The sequence below is a fragment of the Phalacrocorax aristotelis genome, chromosome 1 (assembly GCF_949628215.1).
Source record: "Phalacrocorax aristotelis chromosome 1, bGulAri2.1, whole genome shotgun sequence".
Lineage (NCBI taxonomy): Eukaryota > Metazoa > Chordata > Aves > Suliformes > Phalacrocoracidae > Phalacrocorax > Phalacrocorax aristotelis.
Window position 1 is genome coordinate 123,489,565 of NC_134276.1, and position 22,889 is coordinate 123,512,453.

The following is a 22,889-nucleotide window of genomic DNA, read 5'->3' on the forward strand; positions in this document are numbered from 1 at the left end:
AGAAATAACATTCTACCAGCTGTGCCAGGAGACGGCAAGTTTTGTGTGCTTATTTCAATTGAAAACATATGCACTAGATAGTATGACCCACTGGGTCACATGTTAAGTAATACTATTATATGTGACTGCATGTAACAGCTGTTTTGCATATTCTTTATAATGGTTTGTAACTAAGCAGAATTGTCTTGGATCATTAATTGAACTTGCTGTAACATTAATCCTTAATGCATTTATACCTCTTAGTTTTTCAATTAAGTAAGGTCTGATTCAATTAAGTACTTGAATATGAGCCATTTCCAGAAATATAACTCAGGTACCTACATTATAACTCAAGTACAAAAGACATTCTCAGAGCACCTGCTTGCCTCCTAAAATCTCAGATGCTCACAGGCTTTTTATACAAGAATTTCCAAACCATCCAGTTTTCTGTTTCTGAATACATCCGTGCTAAAGGGCTCCTTGCCAAAAACTCCATGCATCTTGTTTGAACTGATAATATCTAGAGGCTTCTCTAAGCAGGTTTTGCAAACCTGAGTTGCAAAAGCAGCCTAGATGCTGGATGAAGTCTGCAAGAGTGGTGAAACATTGATACAATACAGGCCTACACCCACCACCACCAGCATCACCGCTTCACCTTTCCAGTTAGGCACAGGCCTGATCACCTCACTAGAACCTGGCTTATCTAGCCAGGTTTTTCAATGATTGACTTAAAATCTGGCACACCTGAAAATCCCAGTGTTTGGTCTTAATCAGAAGCTAGCCCACAGCAGAATGCTAACGAAAAGTTAGCACGTACTCTGTCTCATTAAGACTCCCTAAGTCTGAGTGAATGATAGAGAAAACAAACATGGAATTGGAGAGGATGTTTCATGTCCAATCTGTCCTAAGACTTCTAAAAGTTCACAATTACACTTTAGTTACACCAATTAGTGGCTTGGTGAAAACTGAATCTTTTCGGCTTCCCAGTTCTCCCTCACTTATGAAGTAAATCTGGAAGTGTTTTTCTAGATAAGAGTTACATCAATGTAATACTGGTTTGGCCCTTTTCCCAAATATTTATAACATTGGAATCCAACACATTCTATCGCATGATAACAGAATAATGGATTGAGAAAAAATGAAAACGTCTTAGAAAGCAATGTGCCTTCCATAAACACTTGGCTACAACTTGTGGGAACAGGTTTCAAAACCATGGACGCAATCCTGTTCAACACACACCGTTAACCAGGGATCTTCACATCATGATATATGTACACCTGGTTTCCTTCTGCTAAATGAAGGCATCAATGCTCTAGTCCACGGTGATTCGCCTTCCTGGAAGTCTATATTGAAGTTGATACGGGCTAATGATTGGAAGTTATTTTAGATAGCCCTACCCAACTTCTCTGCCAGGCTGCAAGGCGTAGAGATAATAGACTGTCTTATACTTCATCAGTCTATATCAGATCTATTCTAACAATTACAGAAATTGTGCAGAACAATGAAAGCAGGCATATTATTGTACCAGACAGTCCATTTTAAAACAATCCACATGCAGGTCTAGAATGAGCTGTGGCTCCAATACCCACTAAATGCATTTGTAAAGTGTTCCAATAGTTCAGTCCCGTTTCCTTACTTTGATCAGGACTGCAGAATTGACACATTTAATGTGTTGATTGCTTTCAGGATTTAATCTCATTTGTTTAACAGCATTATAACTTCCACTGGCTAGAGTTCATTCATTTATTTTGACATTCATATGGTCTACCATTGTAATTGTTTCACTACCTCAATATTGATGGATCTCAGCAAGATTTTCTTTCAGTAATCTCACTTTATAATTAGGGCTATCATATCCAGTCATCTAATCAAACTGGCAGAAGTATAGTGGTTGCATGTAAATAATTTTATGTGCATTCCCAAGCTAGCAACCTATGAAGCCCACATCCAACAAGTGCTCAAATGTATTTGCACTCAGTGAACTCTGCTAGTAGCTTCATACTATGTAACATGGCACCAAAAGGAAGTCTTCTCCATTGCCGAACAAAAAAGGTTTTGTTTAGGACTCACAACATGTTTCTCCATTTAATCCACTCCTTCCAAGTCATTCTGCATTAAATAATATTCTTTATATTCGACATGATACTGTGTAATCCAATGAACCACAACATAACCAGTCAACACCTAATACAATAGGATGGGACTACTGGAAAACATTTTCATAAATTTATTTTCTTTCAGGCTGGGTACTTGCTGCTATTGAGCTGGATCCTAATTCCAAGTAAAGTTTGGGCAGCACATAGAAATAATTCTGGCTTCATCAGGATAGCCCTCCCCAAAACAGATAACCCACTGTCAGATCCCCATACTATTTCTGAGCCATCTGTTGCTTGGATTTTTTGCTTAACGTATTCTTTATGGAGATAGAATGTGCACGCATTATGTTTTCTTTCTACTGTTCCCTTCCTTCTTATCAGTTGATTCAATATGAAATATGAGAGTCCTGTACACCGGGCAGTAAAACAATGTTCTGTATTAATGCTATTAGGAACGAGATTTCCTGTAACATTTGCTTGGTCTCTGAAATGAACCAAATATGCAGAGGATTGCAGGCCAAGCCCAGAGACAGATAAAAATCCTGATTTAACAAGTACCATTACACAGAGGGAGAGGTCTCTCTGATAATGACACAGAGAGGTTCTGCATGTATTTAACACAGCTGCCTTCTACATTCTGAAATGCCACGGAATAACCACAGATGAGGAAAAGGTTGATATCTGTCTCTGGGCGGGACAAACAAGCTGTCATAACAAAGCATGAAGTCAGCCAAGATGATGTCTAAACTATCATGGGCTGCACCATGACAAAGGAAGGACAACACAATTTATTGGGACTCAAATGCTGTTTTACTAACAAAATTTTGGCACCAAGTGTGGACCTTTTACCACATCACACCGATTTAAGGGGAATAAATTGCACCACCTAATTAAAAAGAATACAGATAATACAAAAGGACAGAGGCAGGGTTAAAGCTGACATTGGAGAGCTGTAATTTGCAACAAAAATCTGGAAATCAAAAGCCTGCTGGCAAGGCATCCACTGAAGTGAATGAGGTGACAAATACATGCACTGTCGAGAGGCCGCCTGTACATCGGCTAGTGTTATAGCCTGCTATTTTACTCAAACAAGTTTCCAGGGGTAGGAACAAAGTCAGAGAGTTCAACAATGAAACTTTTTTGTTGGCTCACCAAAACTGAAACTTTTTGCAGGCAAAGGATCTAGTTTCTACAAGGATCCCCACTTATAAAAGTGGAGGGGTTTTATTTTTACTGTTGAGTTACTATAGTTCAGACAGACTGCTTTGAAACACTGAAACACTGGGAAATCTGGGCTGAAAAGGACCCTGTGCTTTAAGTTGCTAGGTAATTAATGACTAAACTCTGCTGACCATTCCCTTCCACTCCAGCCTAGGTTATTCTTTTAGAAACATTTTTGAGACCTTCAGTGTTATATCCCTGTTCAGAATAGGAGCTAGTCTGAAACCTCTTGAGTCAGGAAGCCCAACTTTTGTTTTGTTTTACTAAGGATCTTCCACTGTTGCCAGAGAGTCTGTCGTTACACACAGTTGTTTTCCTTCACCGTCTGCGAGTGAGAAGTTTGCCCACACTGATCATCAACAGGAGGCAGCTCTGTCAGAACAGGTTTTGAAACAGGGCCATCTCATCAGAGCTGCTGTTACCATTTCAGAGCAGTACATAAACTAGTTTTCTTGTCCAGATTTAGGCTTCTACCTCTCTTCTTTTCTTCTCTCTTCTTTTTTTTTTTTTTTTTTTAAGAGAAAGCCAAGCACAAGCAGACCAAGGATACAGCCAGGGCCTTTCAAAACTTTTGTGAGATGGAAATGAAGCAAAGGGAGAAAACGTTCCTTCTCAGGAGTGGCAAATAGGTCAATGGTTAGGACAGCAAGACAGGATGAGGAAAGAAGCTAGGCTCAGGTAAGGAACAGATTCTGCTCCTCCTTGCTGTATTGAATGCCTTTTCCAATGTTTAGGTTCAAGCCAATGAGATCCATGGAAGGCACAGAGTAACCATGCAATCAAAGAACACAAGGATGGGAACGGACCTAAAAAGGTGATCTGGTAAACTCCCTGTCTCCAGTTAGGGTTGGCTCTACCTGCATGGTCCTGCTGGCAGCTGCTCCCAACCTGAAGCAACTAAACAAATAATTTCCTTCAGTATGTCTGACAATGTTTTTCTTCATTTTTCTGAAGATTCTCTTCTCCTAATCCAAATCTCTGCTGAACCACAGTACCCAGAATTGGACTGAATATTCTAGCCATTGCCTCACCACTTCTGAAGAGAATGGGAGAATTACACCATGTGCCTTACAAATGTGACTCCTGCTTACATCCCCAATATGGTGTTCATCTTTTTTTCACAAAAGCATGAGACTGTTGTCATGGTCATTTTGCCATTATCTACAGCCCTACAATTCTTTTCCATTGTAACAGGACAGTGATAGCTGGTGCAACTATGAGACAGAATTTAACCCCCTGAAACTTTTATTGACAGTGTCTGTCAAAAAAAAAAAAAAAAAAGGTAAAAGAAAGGATTAACTTTCAGCTATTAGGTATAGCACCAATGTGTTCTTCCCTTGAAATGGAACAAGTGAGCCACAAAGTCACTGAATTACATTAAAATCAAAATCCCTAAGACATAGTTTTTTTGTAAATCTCTTTTCAGTGAATAACAGTGAAGCAAAAGAATTTATAGGTCTAGTAATTTTGCCCTTGATAACATAATTGCCATTACTATTCCAATTCCTAGAGGGTCTGATTTTACAGAGGTGCTGAGCAGCTGCAGTTTCCATTGATTTCTGGTGGAATGATCAGGACTTTTGAAAAACCCATACCACTGTGATCCAATCCTTACCAAAAATACTACTCTTTTGCATAGTACTTTAAAGTTATTTATTTCCCCTAATAGGTATTTCCAATACAACTCTCCAATAAATAATAAATCACACAAAGGACATCCTTCAAAACATCTGATATCTAGCAAATGCTTTGCATGTCTAGGAAGTGCCTAGATTTTTTATGCTTTGGAGAGTGGTTTTTTAGTGCCAACCAGTCAAAGATTTGTTCTTGGACACAAGCTCTCTCTCTGTGCGTATCTTGACAGAGCTTGGCAGACAATAGCATGCAGTCTGAACCTGCTACTGCACTCAGTTTATAAAAATCACTGGGTCACAGCTCAGCAAGCCATGCCACACACTGAAGCAGACACCATATGCAACAGGTTTGGACACCAGAACTATTTATGAAGTTGTAAGTGGGCTTTTTCTTTTTTTTTAATAGTTTCAGCATTCAAAATGAGCTAACAGGAAATAATCCCAACCTTTTCTCTGCTGGGCAGATTAATTTCAAAGTCACATTATTTGCTGTATTTTATAAATTAAATTTTGGGTCTAAACAGATGCTGATTTTATTTTGCATTTGGAGGGATGAGGACAGGGAAGTGGAGTTCTGATGTAGGAACATTAAACATGCCTAGTTTCTTCATTGGCAAAACTATCATGATGTTATTAACTGTAAAGGAAGAAAGTAAAGCAGAAATGAAAGCAATAGGCCATCGTTTGAAAAACGCATATTTTGAATGAATAAACACGCACAAAACAACAGGAGGAAGCAAACATAAACACCAAAGGGGACCTCAGTGGAGTACTAAATCAACAGTATTATACAAAAGAGGGTGCACGAATACAGTTATAAACATACATTTACATATTTTACATGCCTCCATTAAATAAAATCTACCATGTATGGATAGCAGATTTATAACAATTTATTTGATCAATGAGCTGAGATTTTGGTGGTGAGAAAGTTATGAAATACTCATGGAAAATGTTCTGAGGCCAGATGCATGCTCTGTTAACCATTCTGCAAATAAATATTAGACTGAAGCATTTTACCAGGTTCAGTTTTTGGTCTGGGTTTTCTTTTTGTGTGTGTGTTTGTTTTTTCCATAATTAAAATATGCTGATCTTCCAGACAAGTTCCTTAAACTATGTCATATGTCTAATAGTTCGATATAAATAATGAATAGTCTCAAGACAAACAGTGCTCAAAAAACCCTTAAGCTTTAAGTTATTCATTGAAAATATTCAGAGACTACTGACAAATAAAAATGGCATTCACAGAAATCAGGCCTAATTCATGAATGATTCACAAACAGAAGAAACAGCTGAATTCATAATTAATATTCTTTACTTCAGTCGTTCAGCCAAAAAAATAACCCTATTTGAATGAAAAGTAGTGACCCGAGTTGCTTAACAAGTAACTAGTCCACAGTATCTCAGGGAAAATATGAGTAACTATATGACAAGACATACCATGAATAGTTGTCTGTCTAGTAAGCTGATTGTTACACTAGTTCACCATGCTAAATTGGTCTATGTTTGCACTCTGTGCATTGCTTGCTGATGAAACCTAAAAACCATGGCTTTTTTAAAAATATGTGGAAAGGAATTAGAGTAAGACTGACTAGATTTCTGGGAATATAGAGGAACTTCTTTTGAACAACAATTTGTTCAAAATGTTCCAAATACTGAATTTTCCTAAAATTGAAAAATTGGGGTTTTTAAATTAATTTTACATTTAAATTTTTCATGATACAAAAGATAATTTTAAGTCCACAAAATCTTCAGAACATTTTTCTTTACAAAGTATTCCAAAATTCTGACACTTTGATAAGATTAAAAGCAAAAATCTGAAGTCTTGACATTTCCTTCAGATTACCAACTCCACTTCTAACTACTAGACAGTCAACAAAAGTATTATGTAATTTGTCTTGCAGATTAAAACTAAATTTCTGAATTCTTTTACCTTTTTAGTTTAGTTGAAATCATCAACTGAAAAGAAATAACCAATCCCTATTTTGACTAAATGTTTTGGAACAATAAAAAAAGTTAGTGTTCCCTTTCCAATGAATATTTGAGTAAAAAAGAAAGGTTAGCATTTTAAATTGTCTTCCTGCATTTTCTTCATAAGAAAAAAACCCTAAGTCTCACTTAAATTTAGCTCCATACTTTTAGTGGAAAAAGGCAAGATAAATAAAAGAACAAGGAAGGTTTTCCTCTGTTGTAAGGAAAGAGATATTATTGAAAAATTAATTTATTTAAAAATAATGTTCAAAACTCACAGTTGCTCTTTTTTAACTTCTTCTGACAGGACTGTTCCTTATGCCATCACTTCCACTATGTTCACCGCTCTCTGGCATAACAGTACCACTGCTCTCCTACAACGCCTTTCTTCCTCCCTGCGTCCTTCCAGTATCCACCATCCGAGTCTCGACACTGCTAAATATTTACTTAATGTAGTACCAGCCTCTACTTCCAGAAGCGCCTCCTGAAAGCCCAACAACACTTAATGTTCTGTGTTCCCTAAAACCCATTAAAGTCTACTCTAATGTCCAGAGAGACAAGCTTGCCTGGGCCTACAATATTTTCAAGGGCAATGAAAAGAAGGCATTTAAAAGAGGACCTGGACTAGTTTACATTTTAATTTGGAAGAGAGGTGGTTAATACTGAAAGTTGGGTCTTCACTTCCAGGGGAAATACTGGAAGGCAGAATAAGGCAAGGGACTTCAGAACTTCGATTTTTACGTGAATTGCTTACAGCAGCTCAGCCACCAAAGCTTCACCTATTTCTTCAGGTTTGACATGTCTTAATATGGAACCTGCATCCCATCCATCCAAAAAAGTTGTTCTGTAATAAAGAAAAAGCATAACCATAGCAGACCTGGTATTGGTAATAGCTTGAGTGTTCTATGACAGATTTCCAAACAATTAACCGGAAAATGGGAACTAAGCAAAATTAAGAGTCAAAATCTCTGCAACATTTGGTTTTATCTTGAAGCAGAATAAACATTGAACAAATTCCAACTAAAAAAATAAATGCATTGAGAAGTGTTAAAAGGTCCCATTTTGACACATTCAGTCAAAACATCTGAATTTCTCAGAAATATGTGGTTTGGTTATTCAGTTGTATTTCGGCATTAAAATTCATCTTCTTGTTCTCTCAATCCACTTTTGTTTCCCATCCCCATAACAGGCAGACAGGCAGGCATCAGGACCAAATAAAGCAACCAACAGTATACATTAGCTCAAGTAAGCTTTATGATTCCAGAAAATGCATTAGAGAATACATGTTCGACCAAAACCCCAGCTTATAAAAGAAAGTAAGTTCTATAAAGGTAGAATTTATCTATGGCAAAATGCTATTTTATTTTATATTTATTTAATATTGATCTGAAGCAAAATAATTTAGATCAGTGTCAAAACAAAATCAATATCCTTATTCAGGTCAACTAACATGAAATAAAATAGCAATTTTAGGTTTAATTCTCCATCAGAAAAATACGACACTTAAAAAATGCTATCATGCTTTTTTTCCCCCTTGGAAATTACACTTCACAGTGGAATACCATTTCTGTGAAAAATTCCCAACTACCTCTAGCCAAAATCCATGTTCAGGTACTTAAATACATTTCCTGACTTTGCAGAAGCAGAATGCTCTCTGCTTCCACCAGAATGGATCCGTTCATAACACAGCCAGAAGGGACATTCCTTTTCATTAGCCTGATGTCCTGTATAGCATAGACAATAGAGATTCCCTGAATTATGTTTGAACTAGGTAAAAAACTTTACAGGATGAAAAATCCACCACAGTTCTTGGCACATTTAAGTTCTTCCAAAGATTAAATAACCTCACTGCTGAATATTTGGACCTGATTTCTAGTCTAAATTTATCTTGTTTCCATTTCCAGACATCAGCTCTTCTCATATATTCAGTTGCTAGACTGATGAGCGTTTCATTATGACATTGCTATTCCCCATGTAGTTACTTACAAACTGTGATTAAGTCCCCCCCTTAGCCTTGTCTTTGTTAGGATAAACAGATTGTGCCCGCTGGAGTCTTTGACCATAATGCATGTTTCTGAGTGCTTTAGTCATTCTTGCGGCTATTCTTTGGTGAAAGCATACTGCTGTTAACAGACTGAATACACTGGGTCCATAATTTGGTCACAGTTTTGAACACAAGGCCTGCTACAGTGCCCCTGGAGCTTAATGGAAAGCTTCCACTTGGATGCGAGGAGTTCTGATCTATAGTGCAGAGTACACGCTCTTTTGTGAGGGAAGGGTACCAGCCAGGATACTGCTTGCTCACCTGCCCGCCTTCCACTTGGCTTCTCTCCAGCTCCCGCCTAAGAGATTCTCTGCATCCATTTAGACAGCTTGTATCCCACCAGGACTTTGGCCTTAACAGCATGCCGATTAAGTAAAAATAAAGGCAGTACAAAACGTATAAACTGAGCTGTCTCCAATGTGCAGTTTGTGAATGCTCTTTTTATTGCTACGATTTAAGTGGAAGGATTTGGAAATCGGGACTGAGAATCTCTCTTCCACTGTATTCCTTTACGGCGGAATCAATGGGTGTTCATTATCTAAATGCTTTTGACAACCAAAGGCTAAACATTACTTTGCTGGTGGAGCAAAAGTATTCACCAGTTATTTAAGTGCCTTTAACGCAGGTACGCGGTTTCTGAGACAGATAACAAAAGATTCACTTACAAAAAATAGTGTCTTACGCTTTTGGCACAAACATTTCATCTCAAAGTAAGTTTTGCAGTTTCAGTGACTGGTTCCTTAAAATACAAAGTTCATTCACGTAATTTTCATTCAACACGCTGACAGCTGTATTGCTGGGGTTTTTTCTGAATTCCATAGTGCCTTCTCTAAAAAAGACTTCAGAGAAATGGAATTGATAGGCTGCTTGTCACTGACAAGGGTTGATTTGTAACTAGTCAGGAGATGCCCTCACTGACCAAATAGTAACAGCCTGAGACAAGTCTCTCAGTCATCTTCACGTCAGGGAACAACCCATTGGATAGAGAGGAACATTTCATACACTTCTCAGTTGGTGGGACAGCCAGCTTCCTGAACAAATATGCAAAGTTTCTGGTCAAAATACGATATTTTGAACCAAGATCTGGATGAGTGTCACCTCATCACACTGTTTTTGCAGTAATTGTTTTTCGAAGTTTTGTGACTTTGCCTTTGTAAAAATATCACTGCAGTTTTCATGCCAAGCATAATTGGGCATACATGTGATTCCCTTGGGCCCCGCTCCCTGTAAGAAACTTTGCACAATTCTGTGTCTTTTCCACAAGTCACAGTTTTTCCATCAGCACTTTTATCTGCTGGCTGCTGAAACATGCATTTTGAAGTAAACGGAGTCTTTATTTAAATCCCTTCCTGTTGTCTGATAACTCTCCAGTAGCTTAGCTGTTCATCATGAAGAAACATGAGGTCATTTCACCCGTATTTGTAGTCCAGTATGTTAACATGGTCTGTTCTTCTCTTAAGTGGTATGTGTAACCGCCAGTCAAACAGTTGATTGAGCCGAAAGATCTCACAGGCTTTAAGAAATTCAACTAAGTTAACCCTGAAGATTTTAATTTTACATCCATTTCTCAACGTATCAAACAAAAAATTGCCTTATCGTGAAGCAATATATTTTCACCACTTCATTGTCAGATATTCTTATTGATTGCACTTTTATTTCAAATAAACAACACCATCCGAGCTGTTTGAAGTACTCTTTGTGGCCAGGTTGCCTTGGCTATAGAAGTATGTGGAGAAAGGAAATCCTGTCTCTCAGAGAATTTTCATATTTTGAAATTTGGTTGCCTTCAGAAGCAAGCCCCATCTGCAAAAAGAAAGGGGGGCCTGACTCTGTATCTATAAGTGAAATAACCTATTGCTTGTTTGACAGCCCTAAGGTTGCCAATGCAGTAGCATTTTTTGAAGGGACTGCTGAGGATGAGGACAGAGAAGCTGGCAAGAAACTACTCTTCCTAGAAAGGTTGGACTAGATGATCCCTGAGGTCCCTTCCAACCTGGGACTCTGTGATTCTGTGATATTCTTTGCTGCAGTAAAACCTTTTCTGTTGAAGATTTTAACTTCGAGAGTGAGAAAATTCCGACACAAGTTGTTTCGTCATAATCTTGCCAGCTACCTCCATTTGGCAACTCATCAAGTTGAAAGGATATTGTAATGAGTACTTTGATGATTTTAATTTTCTATGTAGTATTTTAGATTTTAGTCAGCATCTTTACTTTCCATGCTATACAACGTATAGCATGAGTATAAAATTGTACCTGGAAGAACCACATTAACGACTGCTCTGTACAACGTATAACAGGAAGGACCAAGTCAGACAAGGAAATTCCTTCCTAAGTTTAAAGAACTCCCCAAACTTGATGCTTAACCTAAGCACCCATAAAAACTAAGATTATTTTGTAAAATTGTTCTTTCATATGTATTAAAAAATCAGTCCTTTGGCTAAAGTCTACAATTCAAAATTCTATTTACATACATGTGTTGGCTCAGTCTCTGATAATTTTAACATGTTCTCCCCAGCTCTGTCCTACCTGTGTTGTATGGTGTAGACACAGCATGCTGACAGACGTGAGCCTTTGTTGATTTAGCTGGGTTATTCAGGGATAATCCAGCTACTCAGTCAGTATATTGCCTTACACAAGAAGATTCTTGCTATATGGACAGTAGCAGAAAAGGATTTTGTAATAAAGCAAGAAAGGCCTAAGTTATGTTACAGTTACACATATGTACATATAAATATCAGTATCAATAAATTCTATTAACTTTTCTGGCACAAAAGAAAAAAAATAACTCCCCCTTAAAATCTTCATGTCTGGGAGGACAGGGGATGGAGAAGGATATATATTCACTTCAGATGAAAATGCCTTTAAATATGCTTACATATGACAATCCAGCTCTCAAAGAAGTATCCTATGTAAAAGATCCCCTTTCACCCTCTAGCGTGGGTGGCCAAAAAAGGAATTTATGCTTTTCAGTCAAATGCTAAAATTCAGCATAAGACACAAACATTGACTTACACCTATAAACCTGATGCAAATTGTTTAAACCTAGCAAGTACAAAACCAGATTGAAATCACCTGACAGCCTTTTCTTCAGCCACTTGATTTTTTTCAATATAAGGTGTTCCACTGTCTTATTACAGAGAATTTGAAGGATCTGGGATAGGGCTCCAATGAGCCCTAACTGCTTACAGTTACATGCAAGGCTTTGATAATAACTTCATAATGCTCTACTTGGTTTAAGAAATATCAACAGTGATGCATCAGAGATGCAAGACATGACAGAATAATATGGAATTGACAAACAGTATTATCTTGTGAATGCAGCTACAAAATGCAGCAGATTTTAAAGTTAATTCAGCAATCACTAGCACAAGTGAGCCTTACTTCATGATGTGGACTGATGACAAGTATGAAGACGACAACTTGTATTTATTTAGAAAGTCAGTAAAGAGGATAAATAAATTTGAAATGAGAATTTCTCTCTCAGTTAACATTCAAAGGAAGAAAAATTAATCTACTAGGTGGAACAGAAGTGGGTGAAGGAGTATGTTGCAGTCTGTGGAAAAAAACCTCCACTTGCTGGGTACCTAACCCAGCAAGCAAATTTTGCATCTCAGCTGAGCCAGGGTGTATATAGAAGAGTTGAACACTGAGGGCTATGTGTAGAAAAATTCTGAGAAAACACGTCCTTGTTCATGTTGCTGAACAGAGGCGCACTGGGCATGTGCACTATTCCAAAAGTAAGGAGTGACACCAGAAAGTAAATCAATCAATACATGGTTTTAATTTAATTTTCTTGGTAGTCAAGACATACAAACACAGACAGCATGAAGGTGAATGCCTGCTAAGAATGAGAGCTGCAGACCTGTGTCACTGCTCAGATAAGTATCACTGCTCACAGAAACCTTTGAGGAAAAAAGATATCTAAAATAAAGATATACTTTTTCTCATTTAAAAGTGCACTGGGTTTAGATTGATGGGGTTACTGTGGTTGACTAAATTGAGTTTCTCATAGTCTAGTGAATTGAGTCATTTTGGTGTGAGGGTAAAAATTAGCATTCTGCTGATTTCTCTGTCTGGTTTTGGAGAAGGGGCTTCCTGTGTTCAAGAATTATGCGCACTACATCATCATGTTAGGGTCTAAGTAAATGTTTAAGTAACAAGGCAACATGAAATCCTCAGCTTACTTGTCCAAAGTCATGCAGAAAATCTGAGACAGAGCTGAGAAATAAGACCAAGTATCTTAATCCTAGTTTACTCACATATACATATTTCCCTCTGAAAATGCTATGCCCTGTATTAGCTATCCAGCTAAATACTTTCTTTTCCACCCAGAATTGACTCTGTGTGCATTTTGGTGCCAAATCTGTTTTCTTAATGTTAGTTTTGTTATTAAGACAATGAATTGCCTTTGCTAGTTTGTGAAAATGAGATGAAACCGGCACATTCCCATTAGATGATGCATCTAATGGGACCATGTTCACTAAGGCTTGTTAAATCCTATAGCTTGAATAGGGCATCTGCTGAAAAAAGTAGACATATTCATGAAATAAATAATTATGTAATTAAACCAGTCATATATAATAGGATAATATCTGATTAAAGTCTCCGACATTTTAGCACTATTATGTGAGCAAAGGGCTTGATATTATTCCTACCTGCTCAGTCAGCACATCTTCCTAATTTATTCATTGCATTTTACTACTATCCAAACAGCTCACAGCACAGATTATCCTAGAAAAGTCATAGAAGCTGCTTACAGAGTGCCCAAGCATCATGTGTAGGCAAGGTAGCAGCCTACTGTGGTTGGACTACATGAACAACTGTAATGTATTCATTAGGGAATGATTATCCCCATTTTACAGACAGGAAACTAAAGTCACAGAGGACATGAAGAAAGCCCTTACAGCAACTGGTTTCAAGGTATCAGTCTTGGCTGGCTAATTTAGTCTCCTTACTTTCCCTTTTTACAGTCAATGTAGAAAACTGAAGACCTCTCCTGAGCAGCAGCGTGGCAAAAGTACATAGAAAGTCTGCAGCAGAGGAAGACACTGAATCCAAGTCTTTAAGAACTCAACTCACATTGTACCCACGTGTAAACTCTCATTCAGGATGAACATTTAGTCATGGATGCAGCTAGCATCTGGCTGTACATATGTGTTGGAAGACTGGAGACAGAAATTAAAATAGGTAGACAAAAGCGCAGTTGCATTTGTACCATAACCTAAAGCACATGTACTGTTCAACAGCTTCCCTTCCCTGCTTTTTCCTTCTCCCTCTCCTCACAAATCGTCTTCTGTAGTAACATAAACTAGAAATGGGACTACATCCAAGATATTCTTATTCCCAGGGAAATTTCATAATCACTAGGCTGGAGAGTCGACGCTGACTCTCACATTAGCCCAGCAAACTCACAGTTATATCAAACAATATGAAACAGCTCCAAAATACAGTCTGAGGGCCCCTTCACTTCATGACACGTTTTTAAGCTGAGTTAGGGTGGTCTCCTACTAGGAATGAAATATATTCTTGAACACTGGGTCAGGAAATGAGGGAACAATATAGGCATGGAGCCACAGAGCTATCGGATGACTGAAGCAATTGCAGGGGAGGAACACAATACTTTCCCATCTTTGGAAGAAAAGTCCAAATCTCCCTCAGATTTTAGCCTGGCATATGTTATGCTTGTGGAAATGATCTTATGCAGACATATGGTGTGCTTGCTTGTCCATTTACCTCTTCATAACTGCTTGAATATGGCCAATTTCTGCCAAATTTGACAAGGCAGCAGTAGTCTCAAAGGTATTGAGTTACTATAGGTTTCATGCAGATAAGCAGCAGCACATTTGCCTTTCTCTCTGAGGGAGGGACAGCAGTTTGAGCTTGCTTTTGTTGGATACCGGAGCACCCATACAAAGAGAGAGATGCTACCAAAGCCCCCACTGTAAGAGAAGTGGCAAAGGAGCTTGCTCATTATTCAATATCAGAGTTTCTGGCCAGGAGTCCCCGAGCTGGGGGGAAGCAAGCTGTTGGCACTGTGCCTTCTGAAAGTATTTGCTTTACAAGAATGCTTTGGCACTCACCTCTTGCCTTGGTCTCAGAGCTGGGAGCTCCGGGTGGAGGCAGGCACCTGCCTGTGGGCAGAGCAAGGCCCCTCAGTCTCAGAGAAGTGTAAGGTTTAACACGTGGCTTTTCAGGAACAGTGTTTTGTTACTTTTGCTTTAGAGGCAGGTGGAAAGAAAGGAAAGGTAGAAGGAAAGAGGGAAGCAGGTAAGCAAATTAGCTCCAGAAAAGCAGTGATGTAATCCCCTCTGGACAGACTATCATAATATGTCATTAAAAATCACTGGGATGTTTAAGGGAATTAATTAGTTTACAGTTTCTATAAATATATTCCTGAGTGGCAGGTGTTCTGGCAGCCATATGCAAAGCTGACTGCCCAAATACAATTGCAAAACCACCTGCCAGGAAAAAAATCATGTTTATCTGCTGAGAAAATAGATATGTTGCACCAGTCTGTTCTCAGAGTAGCATGCACGGCAAACCTCTTAACTCTGGAATGTCCATGTAATCATGGAGAGAAATGTGGAAGTAGGAAGAACTGATATGCCTGTACAGAGGCTGAGAATCCTTTTTTTTTCTTTCACTGATGTCCTTGGTATTGAATGCTTCTTTCTCAAAAAGGTGATAAATAATTTACTTGCTTATCATAAGATACTGAAGAGCAGATTCCACTCTCAACTGTTACTTCAGTTTTTCACTGATGTGTGTGAGAAGTGATTCAGCTCCCCACTCAAATGTTTGCAAGTCCTTTTCCTGAGTGAAGTCTACAGTTCTTTATATTTGTATATTCCTTTGACTCAGATTCAGTATTCTAAATTTAAATTAATGTAGAGTTCAAAGTTCTAGCCTTTAGCATTTAAGACTGCAAATATCAACTATTAATATGCAATGCAAAACCCTGCATTCCCTTGCACTGTGAGATGCTATGTTTACTTGATTACAAAATCATAGAATACTTGAGGTTGGATGAGGTCTTTGAAGAGCATCCCATCCCACTACCCCTGCTCAAGCACTGTCAGCCAGAGCTGGTTGCTCAGGGCCACGTCCAGTTGGGTTTTGAACATCTCCAAGGAAGGAGCTTCCACAACCTCTCCGGGCACCGGTTCCGCTGTTCAGTGGAAATATTTTGATTAGGTTATTCCTTTTTTTCCATTTGGAGTAAAAAAGAATTGTTCTTTTGCTGTAAGACTATTAATGATCAGCAGCAAGAACTATAAACTAGTTTCTATTAACTCTATCTAAATTATGCTCAGCTGGATAGCTGAAATCTTAGAGTGACTGCACTGTTTCCCACCTTACAAAAAATACGTTAATAAGCCACTAGCAAATTTTGGAAAGTACAAGAATACCTGTGCACGTACATTACACAAGCTGTAACAAGAACTTTACAACCACGTGACCAACAGGTAAACTACAGGAAGTACCAAGTGTTTCCAGAGTGGTGCTCTTCACCAAAGTCAGTAGCTTCTGGTTTTTATCACTTGTCTTAATCACTCATAAAACACTGTCTGCTGCCAACTTGACTTCATACTCTATGTATATGTGTGAATCCGTAGAGTGGGCAATGCAAGGAAGTTGGACTAGAATAGAATTGCAGTAATGTTTGTAGTAAACAAAAATTATCATTTGTATTTAAAGGGAAAGTAATCTACCACGCAAAATAAAAGAGCATATGACTACAACAGGGATGTCACCCTGTCTGGCTTCAGGAAGTGTGCCTGCCTTCTCACATGGCCTTTTTCTCAAGCTTCCCTCAGGATAGGGTTGCAGAGGTGAGATGAACCACCAGCTGAGTCACAGAAATCCAGCCCTCTGGCCACAACTGTTCATTAATGGAAATCCAGCCAGCTCTGCCAAAAAGATCTCTCTGTGCCACTCCTGTGAGAACCTGTTCTTTATTTGTAAAGCAAAGGAACCCAGCTCTGAAAGTGTTACTGAAGCAATTGACTGTCTCAACATGCTGCTCTCTCTGCATCATGCTATTTTCTTTTCCATCCATACAGGGCTACCTTGTTCTGAACATGGTGCTCTGAGCCCACCTCCCTGTGGCAACACTCTGCTAGGAGGCACTGTGCATATACAGGGCTTTTTTCAAAACACAAGAGGCCCATCTCTGTGGTGACAGGTCATATGACCTTTCGTTGGGGCAGAAATAAATTGCAGGTAATTAAGATTAAGCTAGGCAGAGGTAATATCACTTTATCACTCCATAGAAATCAGAATGTATATTTCACAAAAGAGTGTTTGTCTTGATGCTGAGATCACAGAAAAACAGTGCTTGGAAATCTGTCACAAACTCTCATCTGTCTGTAGCTGTCATTTTGTAGCTAGGAGGCAGTCTTGTTAAGTTTCATCACTTCCCTGGACATTTATACCAAGTAGTGCAGCGCCTACAGAATTTATTTAGAGTTAAAATAATAAAAAGACATATCTATGACTCTAGGCTCCTATAGCACCTTCATTAATTTATACAATACAATGAAACCCAGCAGCATTAATCTAATCATTTCAGTGGGAATGCAACAATGTACAGAAATTACTTCCTTTCCCATGATCGCTATGAGAAGTTTGCTCTCAGCTTTCTCCAAATACTCTTCAAACAGCTGGTTTTTATAGCAGTCTGAAAAGTCACCACAGAAAGGCAACTTTTGACCCCAGGACAGGCAGCAATTTCAGTTTGCTCAGAGCCATCAGAGCTGCTCCCCTCTATCATAATGAGAAAGCTCTAGTTTAAGGATTACAGCTGCTACAGCATGGCCCAGAGGATAAATATCCCCATGTATCAGGTCCCATGTCAGAGTCAGCAACTTCAATTTCAGCCTGAAGCACCCACAGTTTCTAGAGCATTGGGATCACATTTGCCCATACAAAATATTTCTTATAATAAATATCTGCATTCCTCACTAGCTGCAATAACCAAATGATTTAAAGTTACAGGCCTTTCATAAAGGATAGTGCAAACATTCAATCTTGAAATGACAAAAGCAGAGGCAATTACACTAAGGAGCAAATCCAAAAAGAAAGGTTGCGGTCTTCTAGCCAGATTATGATTGTCAGTCCAATCTTCAAAAAGGGCAAGAATGAGGACCTGGGGAACTATAGCCCAGACAGCCTCACCTACATCCCTGGAAAGGTGATGGAACAGTTCCTCCTGGAGGACATCTCCAGGCGTGTAGAGGACAAGAAGGTTATCAGAAACAGTCAACATGGATTCACCAAGAGAAGATCATGTTTGACCAACCTGCTAGCCTTCTACGATGGCGTGACTGGCTGGGTCGATGCAGGGAGAGCAGTGGATGTTGTCTATCTTGACATCAGGAAGGCATTTGACACTCTCTCCCATAGCATCCTCATAGTTAACCTAAGGAAGTGTGGGTTAGGTGAGTGGACAGTGAGCTGGATTGAGAACTGGCTGAACGGCAGAGCTCAGACGGTCGTGATCAACGGAGCAGAGTCTGGATGGAGGCCTGTCACTAGTGGTGTTCCCCAGGGGTCTGTGCTGGGTCCAGTCCTGTTTAATATATTCATCAATGACCTGGATGATGGGATAGGGTGTAACCTCAGCAAGTTTGCTGATGATACCAAGCTGGGAGGAGTGGCTGATGCACCAGAAGGCTGTGCTGCCATCCAGCGAGACCTGGACAGGCTGGAGAGCTGGGTCGAGGGCAACATGACAAAATTCACCTGGGGAGGAACAACCCCATGCACCAGGACAGGCTGGGGGCTGAACTACTGGAAAGCAGCTCTGCTGAGAAGGACCTGGGAGTGCTGGTGGACAACAAGCTGACCATGAGCCAGCACTGTGCCCTTGTGGCCAAGAAGGCCAATGGTATCCTGGGCTGCATTAAAAGGAGGGTGGCCAGCAGGTCGAGGGAGGTTATCCTCCCCACTCTACTCTGACCTAGTGAGGCCCGATTTGGAGTACTGTGTCCACTTCTGGGCCCTGCAGTTCAAGAAGGACAGGGAACTGCTTGAGCAAGTCAAGCAGAGAGCTACGAAGATGATCAGGAGACTGGAGCATCTCTCATATAAGGAAAGGCTGGGAGACTTGGTTTTGTTTAGCCTGGAGAAGAGAAGACTGAGGGGGGATCTTATCAATGCTTATAAATATCTAAAGGGTGGGTGTCAATAAGATGTGGTCAGATACTTTTCAGTGGCGTCTGACAACAGGACAAGGGGTAATGAACACAAATTGGAACACAGGAAACTCCACCTGAATATGAGGAAAAACTTCTTTCCTGTGAGGGTGCCAGACCGCTGGAACAGGCTGCCCTGAGAAGCTGTGGAGTCTCCTTCTTTGGAGATATTCAAAGCCCACCTGGATGCAGTCCTGTGTACCTGCTCAAGCAGAGGGTGTTGGATGAGATGATCTCCAGAGGTTCCTTCAAACCCCTACAATTCTATGATTCTGTGAATCATGTCTTCTGCAAATTATAAAGGACAAAGGGAAAGAAAGCCTGCTTTTCCTTTGCTTCATGGAGTGATACCTCCTCTTAAGTTGAAGTTCCTCTTTCTTGGATATTTAGGGGTCAGGGCACAAGCTGTGTCCAGTTTTGGGCCCCCTACTTTAAGAAGGACAGGGAACTGCTTGAGCAAGTCAAGTGGAGAGCTACGAAGATGATCAGGGGACTGGAGCATCTCCCTTATGAGGAAAGGCTCAGTTTGTTTAGCATGGAGAAGAGAAGACTGAGGGGGGATTTCATCACTACCTATAGATATTTATCTAAAGGGTGGGTGTCAGGATGATGGGACTTGGCTCTTTTCAGTGGTGCCCAGTGACAGGACAAGGGGCAATGGGCACAAGCTGGAACACAGGAAGTTCCAGCTCAATATGAGAAAAACATTCTTTCCTGTGAGGGTGACAGAGCAGTGGAACAGAGAGGTTGTAGAGTCTCCTTCCCTGGAGACATTCAAAGCCTACCTGGATGTGTTCCTGGGCCCCTGCTCTAGGTGTCCCTCCTCAAGCATGGGGTTGGACAAGATGATCTCCAGAGGTCCCTTCCAACCCCTACCGGTCTGTGATTCTGTGATTCTGTAAGGCAGCAGGCATAACATGAGAGTGGAAATGGAAACATGCACTGCTGGTACTGCAGAAGCCCTGTTACAAACCATTTCCATTGAGTGCAAGCAGTCAGTGGAAAACCACTACTCTCTAAAAATAAACACCAGGTTAAAGTGTTTGAGGACAACCTTTTTATTCTTTATGTTCAGGGAAGATTAACCTTTGCAAGGCCACTTTAATGAAATATTATGTAAAGTCCTAAGCAGCGTAAGTACTGTCATTGCCATCAGAATCTAGGCAATTTTTCATTCTCTTGACTTCCACTACTACTACACTGGAGGAACTGCAGTCAGAAGTCCCAAGATATCTTTCAGAATCCATTGCCCAGGATTTTAAACTTGCAAAATATATTCTTTACAGCACTCAAAAAGCCCAGACTCTCCTGAATATTCACATGTAAAGATCCCACCCAAGTATGCTCAGATGGGACAAAAATGGCATTTGAAATCCCTTTATCTTGTCAGAACACAAGCCAGACTGACAGTTGGTTTCTATAGTATTATTAATTTCTATTTATTAGCATGGAGTTCAAAGACATGAATATTTCATAGCACAGAGGAAGAAATATCCCCTCTCATTATAGCCTGACCACACTGATGCTATCACAGTTATCACTCCAGATTCAAGAAAAACAACAACAGAAAACCCCAGTACTACAACGGGGTTGTTCTGAGGCTGTATATTATTCCTTCTGTTGCTGATAACATGATGAAGCCTTAGAGAATCGACTCAGAGAACTTGCTTACAGACATTTTCTACACTTCTTTTCACTTCTCTCTCACATTCCCTCCTAGGTAGGCAACCGACAGGAGTCAAAGGATTCAAGTAGTTTCTTTCTGACCTCAAGATGTATCCTTTCTTTGCCCGTTACCCTCTTTCTTACTTTACATTTGCCTCTTTCTAGCTCCTTCTGTGCATCAATAAGCGTTTGTGGAAGGTAACTTCCCAAACAGAAGTCTTTCCTTCCATAAAGCCTTTCCCAGAGTCACGTGCATACCAAGTATGGAGGAGACCTTCTCAGGTTAACTGCAGGTCTCAGGGAAAACAATATATGATAGCTGCTGAAGGACAGATCAGCCTGACTCTGTGGGAATGATAAAAGCCATTGTGTCCCTTCCTACTGGTTTTTGCCTACTTATTCTCCTAGTATTTCTCACTTAAGATCAGTCATCACAGCTGCAGTAAAATAACGAAGGCTTACTCCTTTTCTGTACAGTATGTCTTAGGCTTAGACAAACGTATGTGGGGAAAAAACGCCATAATTTTTACATTTTAGAAGAACAAAATTTATTCTCTGCATGTTGTAATTAATGGTGTAAATGATCAATAAGCAATGCTTCCATACCGTAACAAAATAAAATCTTTGGTTAATTAGGAGATGAAAACATATAAAGAATATGTGAACTTTGCCTCCTGTTCTAATACAAGCCTTCAGCTCACTTATATTGTTAATTGAACAATTAGTATTTCTGAATTGTAAACCCCCAGGGAACAGAGGAGTAGAGAACATGTTCCTGCTACACTGCATTGTCCTGAAAGTACCAAATAGCTCTGACCACAGGAGACCCAGTTGCTCTCCAGAGTCTTTCAGCAACACAGGTGGATTTCAACCTCTAGGAAGGGAAAGTTAAGTGCATAACTGCATTTTGGTAAGCCTTGTCATAATGTTCTTCTCCATCAATCTCCCACCCGTGAAGCCTGACAGATAGGCGGAGAGAGGAAGGAAAGATGGAAGGGTCCAGAGGGGTCCAGAGGGGTAAAGCACCATATCCAGATCAGCCAGGCATCAAAGCCATCCTTATCCACGCCTCCTCTTCAGATGGTGGGAAGTAACAATGTCCTTGAGGCTACTCCAGTTGTTGTACATTGATATGTATGTCTATGACTATTCAGTGCACAGATTTTAGGCAACAGTTGCTGAAACACAAGACTTCTTCTGAACTTGATGAGTACTACAAAAGGGAAAAGAATAAAAATGCATAAAGAAGAAGAAGCAGATTTAGCACAGCTGCTGACGAATGGCATAGAAGAGGGACTCTGCAGGGGAGAAGTTTCTACTGAATTTCTATTGATAGCCTAGAATAATGCATGGGCTCGACTGGGTTGAAGAGACTCATCTATAAATAGGACTAGTCTTTCTTCTGCATTGATCAGCAGACATAGGCATAGCCAAGGAATTTAATGTAGATGATGCATTTGGCAAAAACAGGAAGAGAATGGTTTTTGTCTAAAATAATACAGTGGAGAAAGTGATCAGGAACAACTAACTCATGGAAGTGTTATTGCTGAAATGTTGCTGTCATCAGTACTTGCATGGGCTTTTTAATCTGTCCCTCACAGCTAATGTTGGCCACATAAATTAAAGTCATCCAGGAACTAACTGAACTAGCCTTCAGGTTCTCTTGAAAACTATCTGAGGTTTCTACTCCATTCTTGCTGTTATGCACTGGGAATGCAAAGATGACCTGAAAAAAATGTATTTTGATGACCTGTCAGTAAAACATCACCACACTGGTGGAGAACCATGAAGGAGATGTGCTTCCTTCTCAATGTGAAGGCAAAAAAAGGAGAAGGAAGAGAGAGAGGGAGCTACACAGTTTCTCTTATCTTGTGACATTGACCTCAAGACTACCTGTTAACTGGGGATGCTTCAGGGCCTTTAGTGACTTGGTAAAGCTGCCACTGAGTATCTCTACCTGAATCGAAAAGTGAGTTATTTAAGAGGACAGGGTCTGGTAACCTTACACAAGACTCCAGTCCTTGTTTCACTGCACAATTGCATCCATGCTGCGAAACCATTGTTGCCTGAGCATCATTTTC

General features: G+C 39.8%; 1 long non-coding RNA gene across 1 annotated transcript in view; it reads right to left on the reverse strand.

The window, feature by feature from the left end:
- Positions 1-3,627: 3,627 nt before the first annotated feature.
- LOC142052155 (uncharacterized) overlaps positions 3,628-22,889 on the reverse strand; it is a 188,914-nt gene continuing 169,652 nt past the window's right edge. The window contains exon 5 of the long non-coding RNA XR_012658742.1: positions 3,628-7,745. This is a non-coding gene — a long non-coding RNA (uncharacterized LOC142052155). The remainder of the gene's footprint in view (positions 7,746-22,889) is intronic.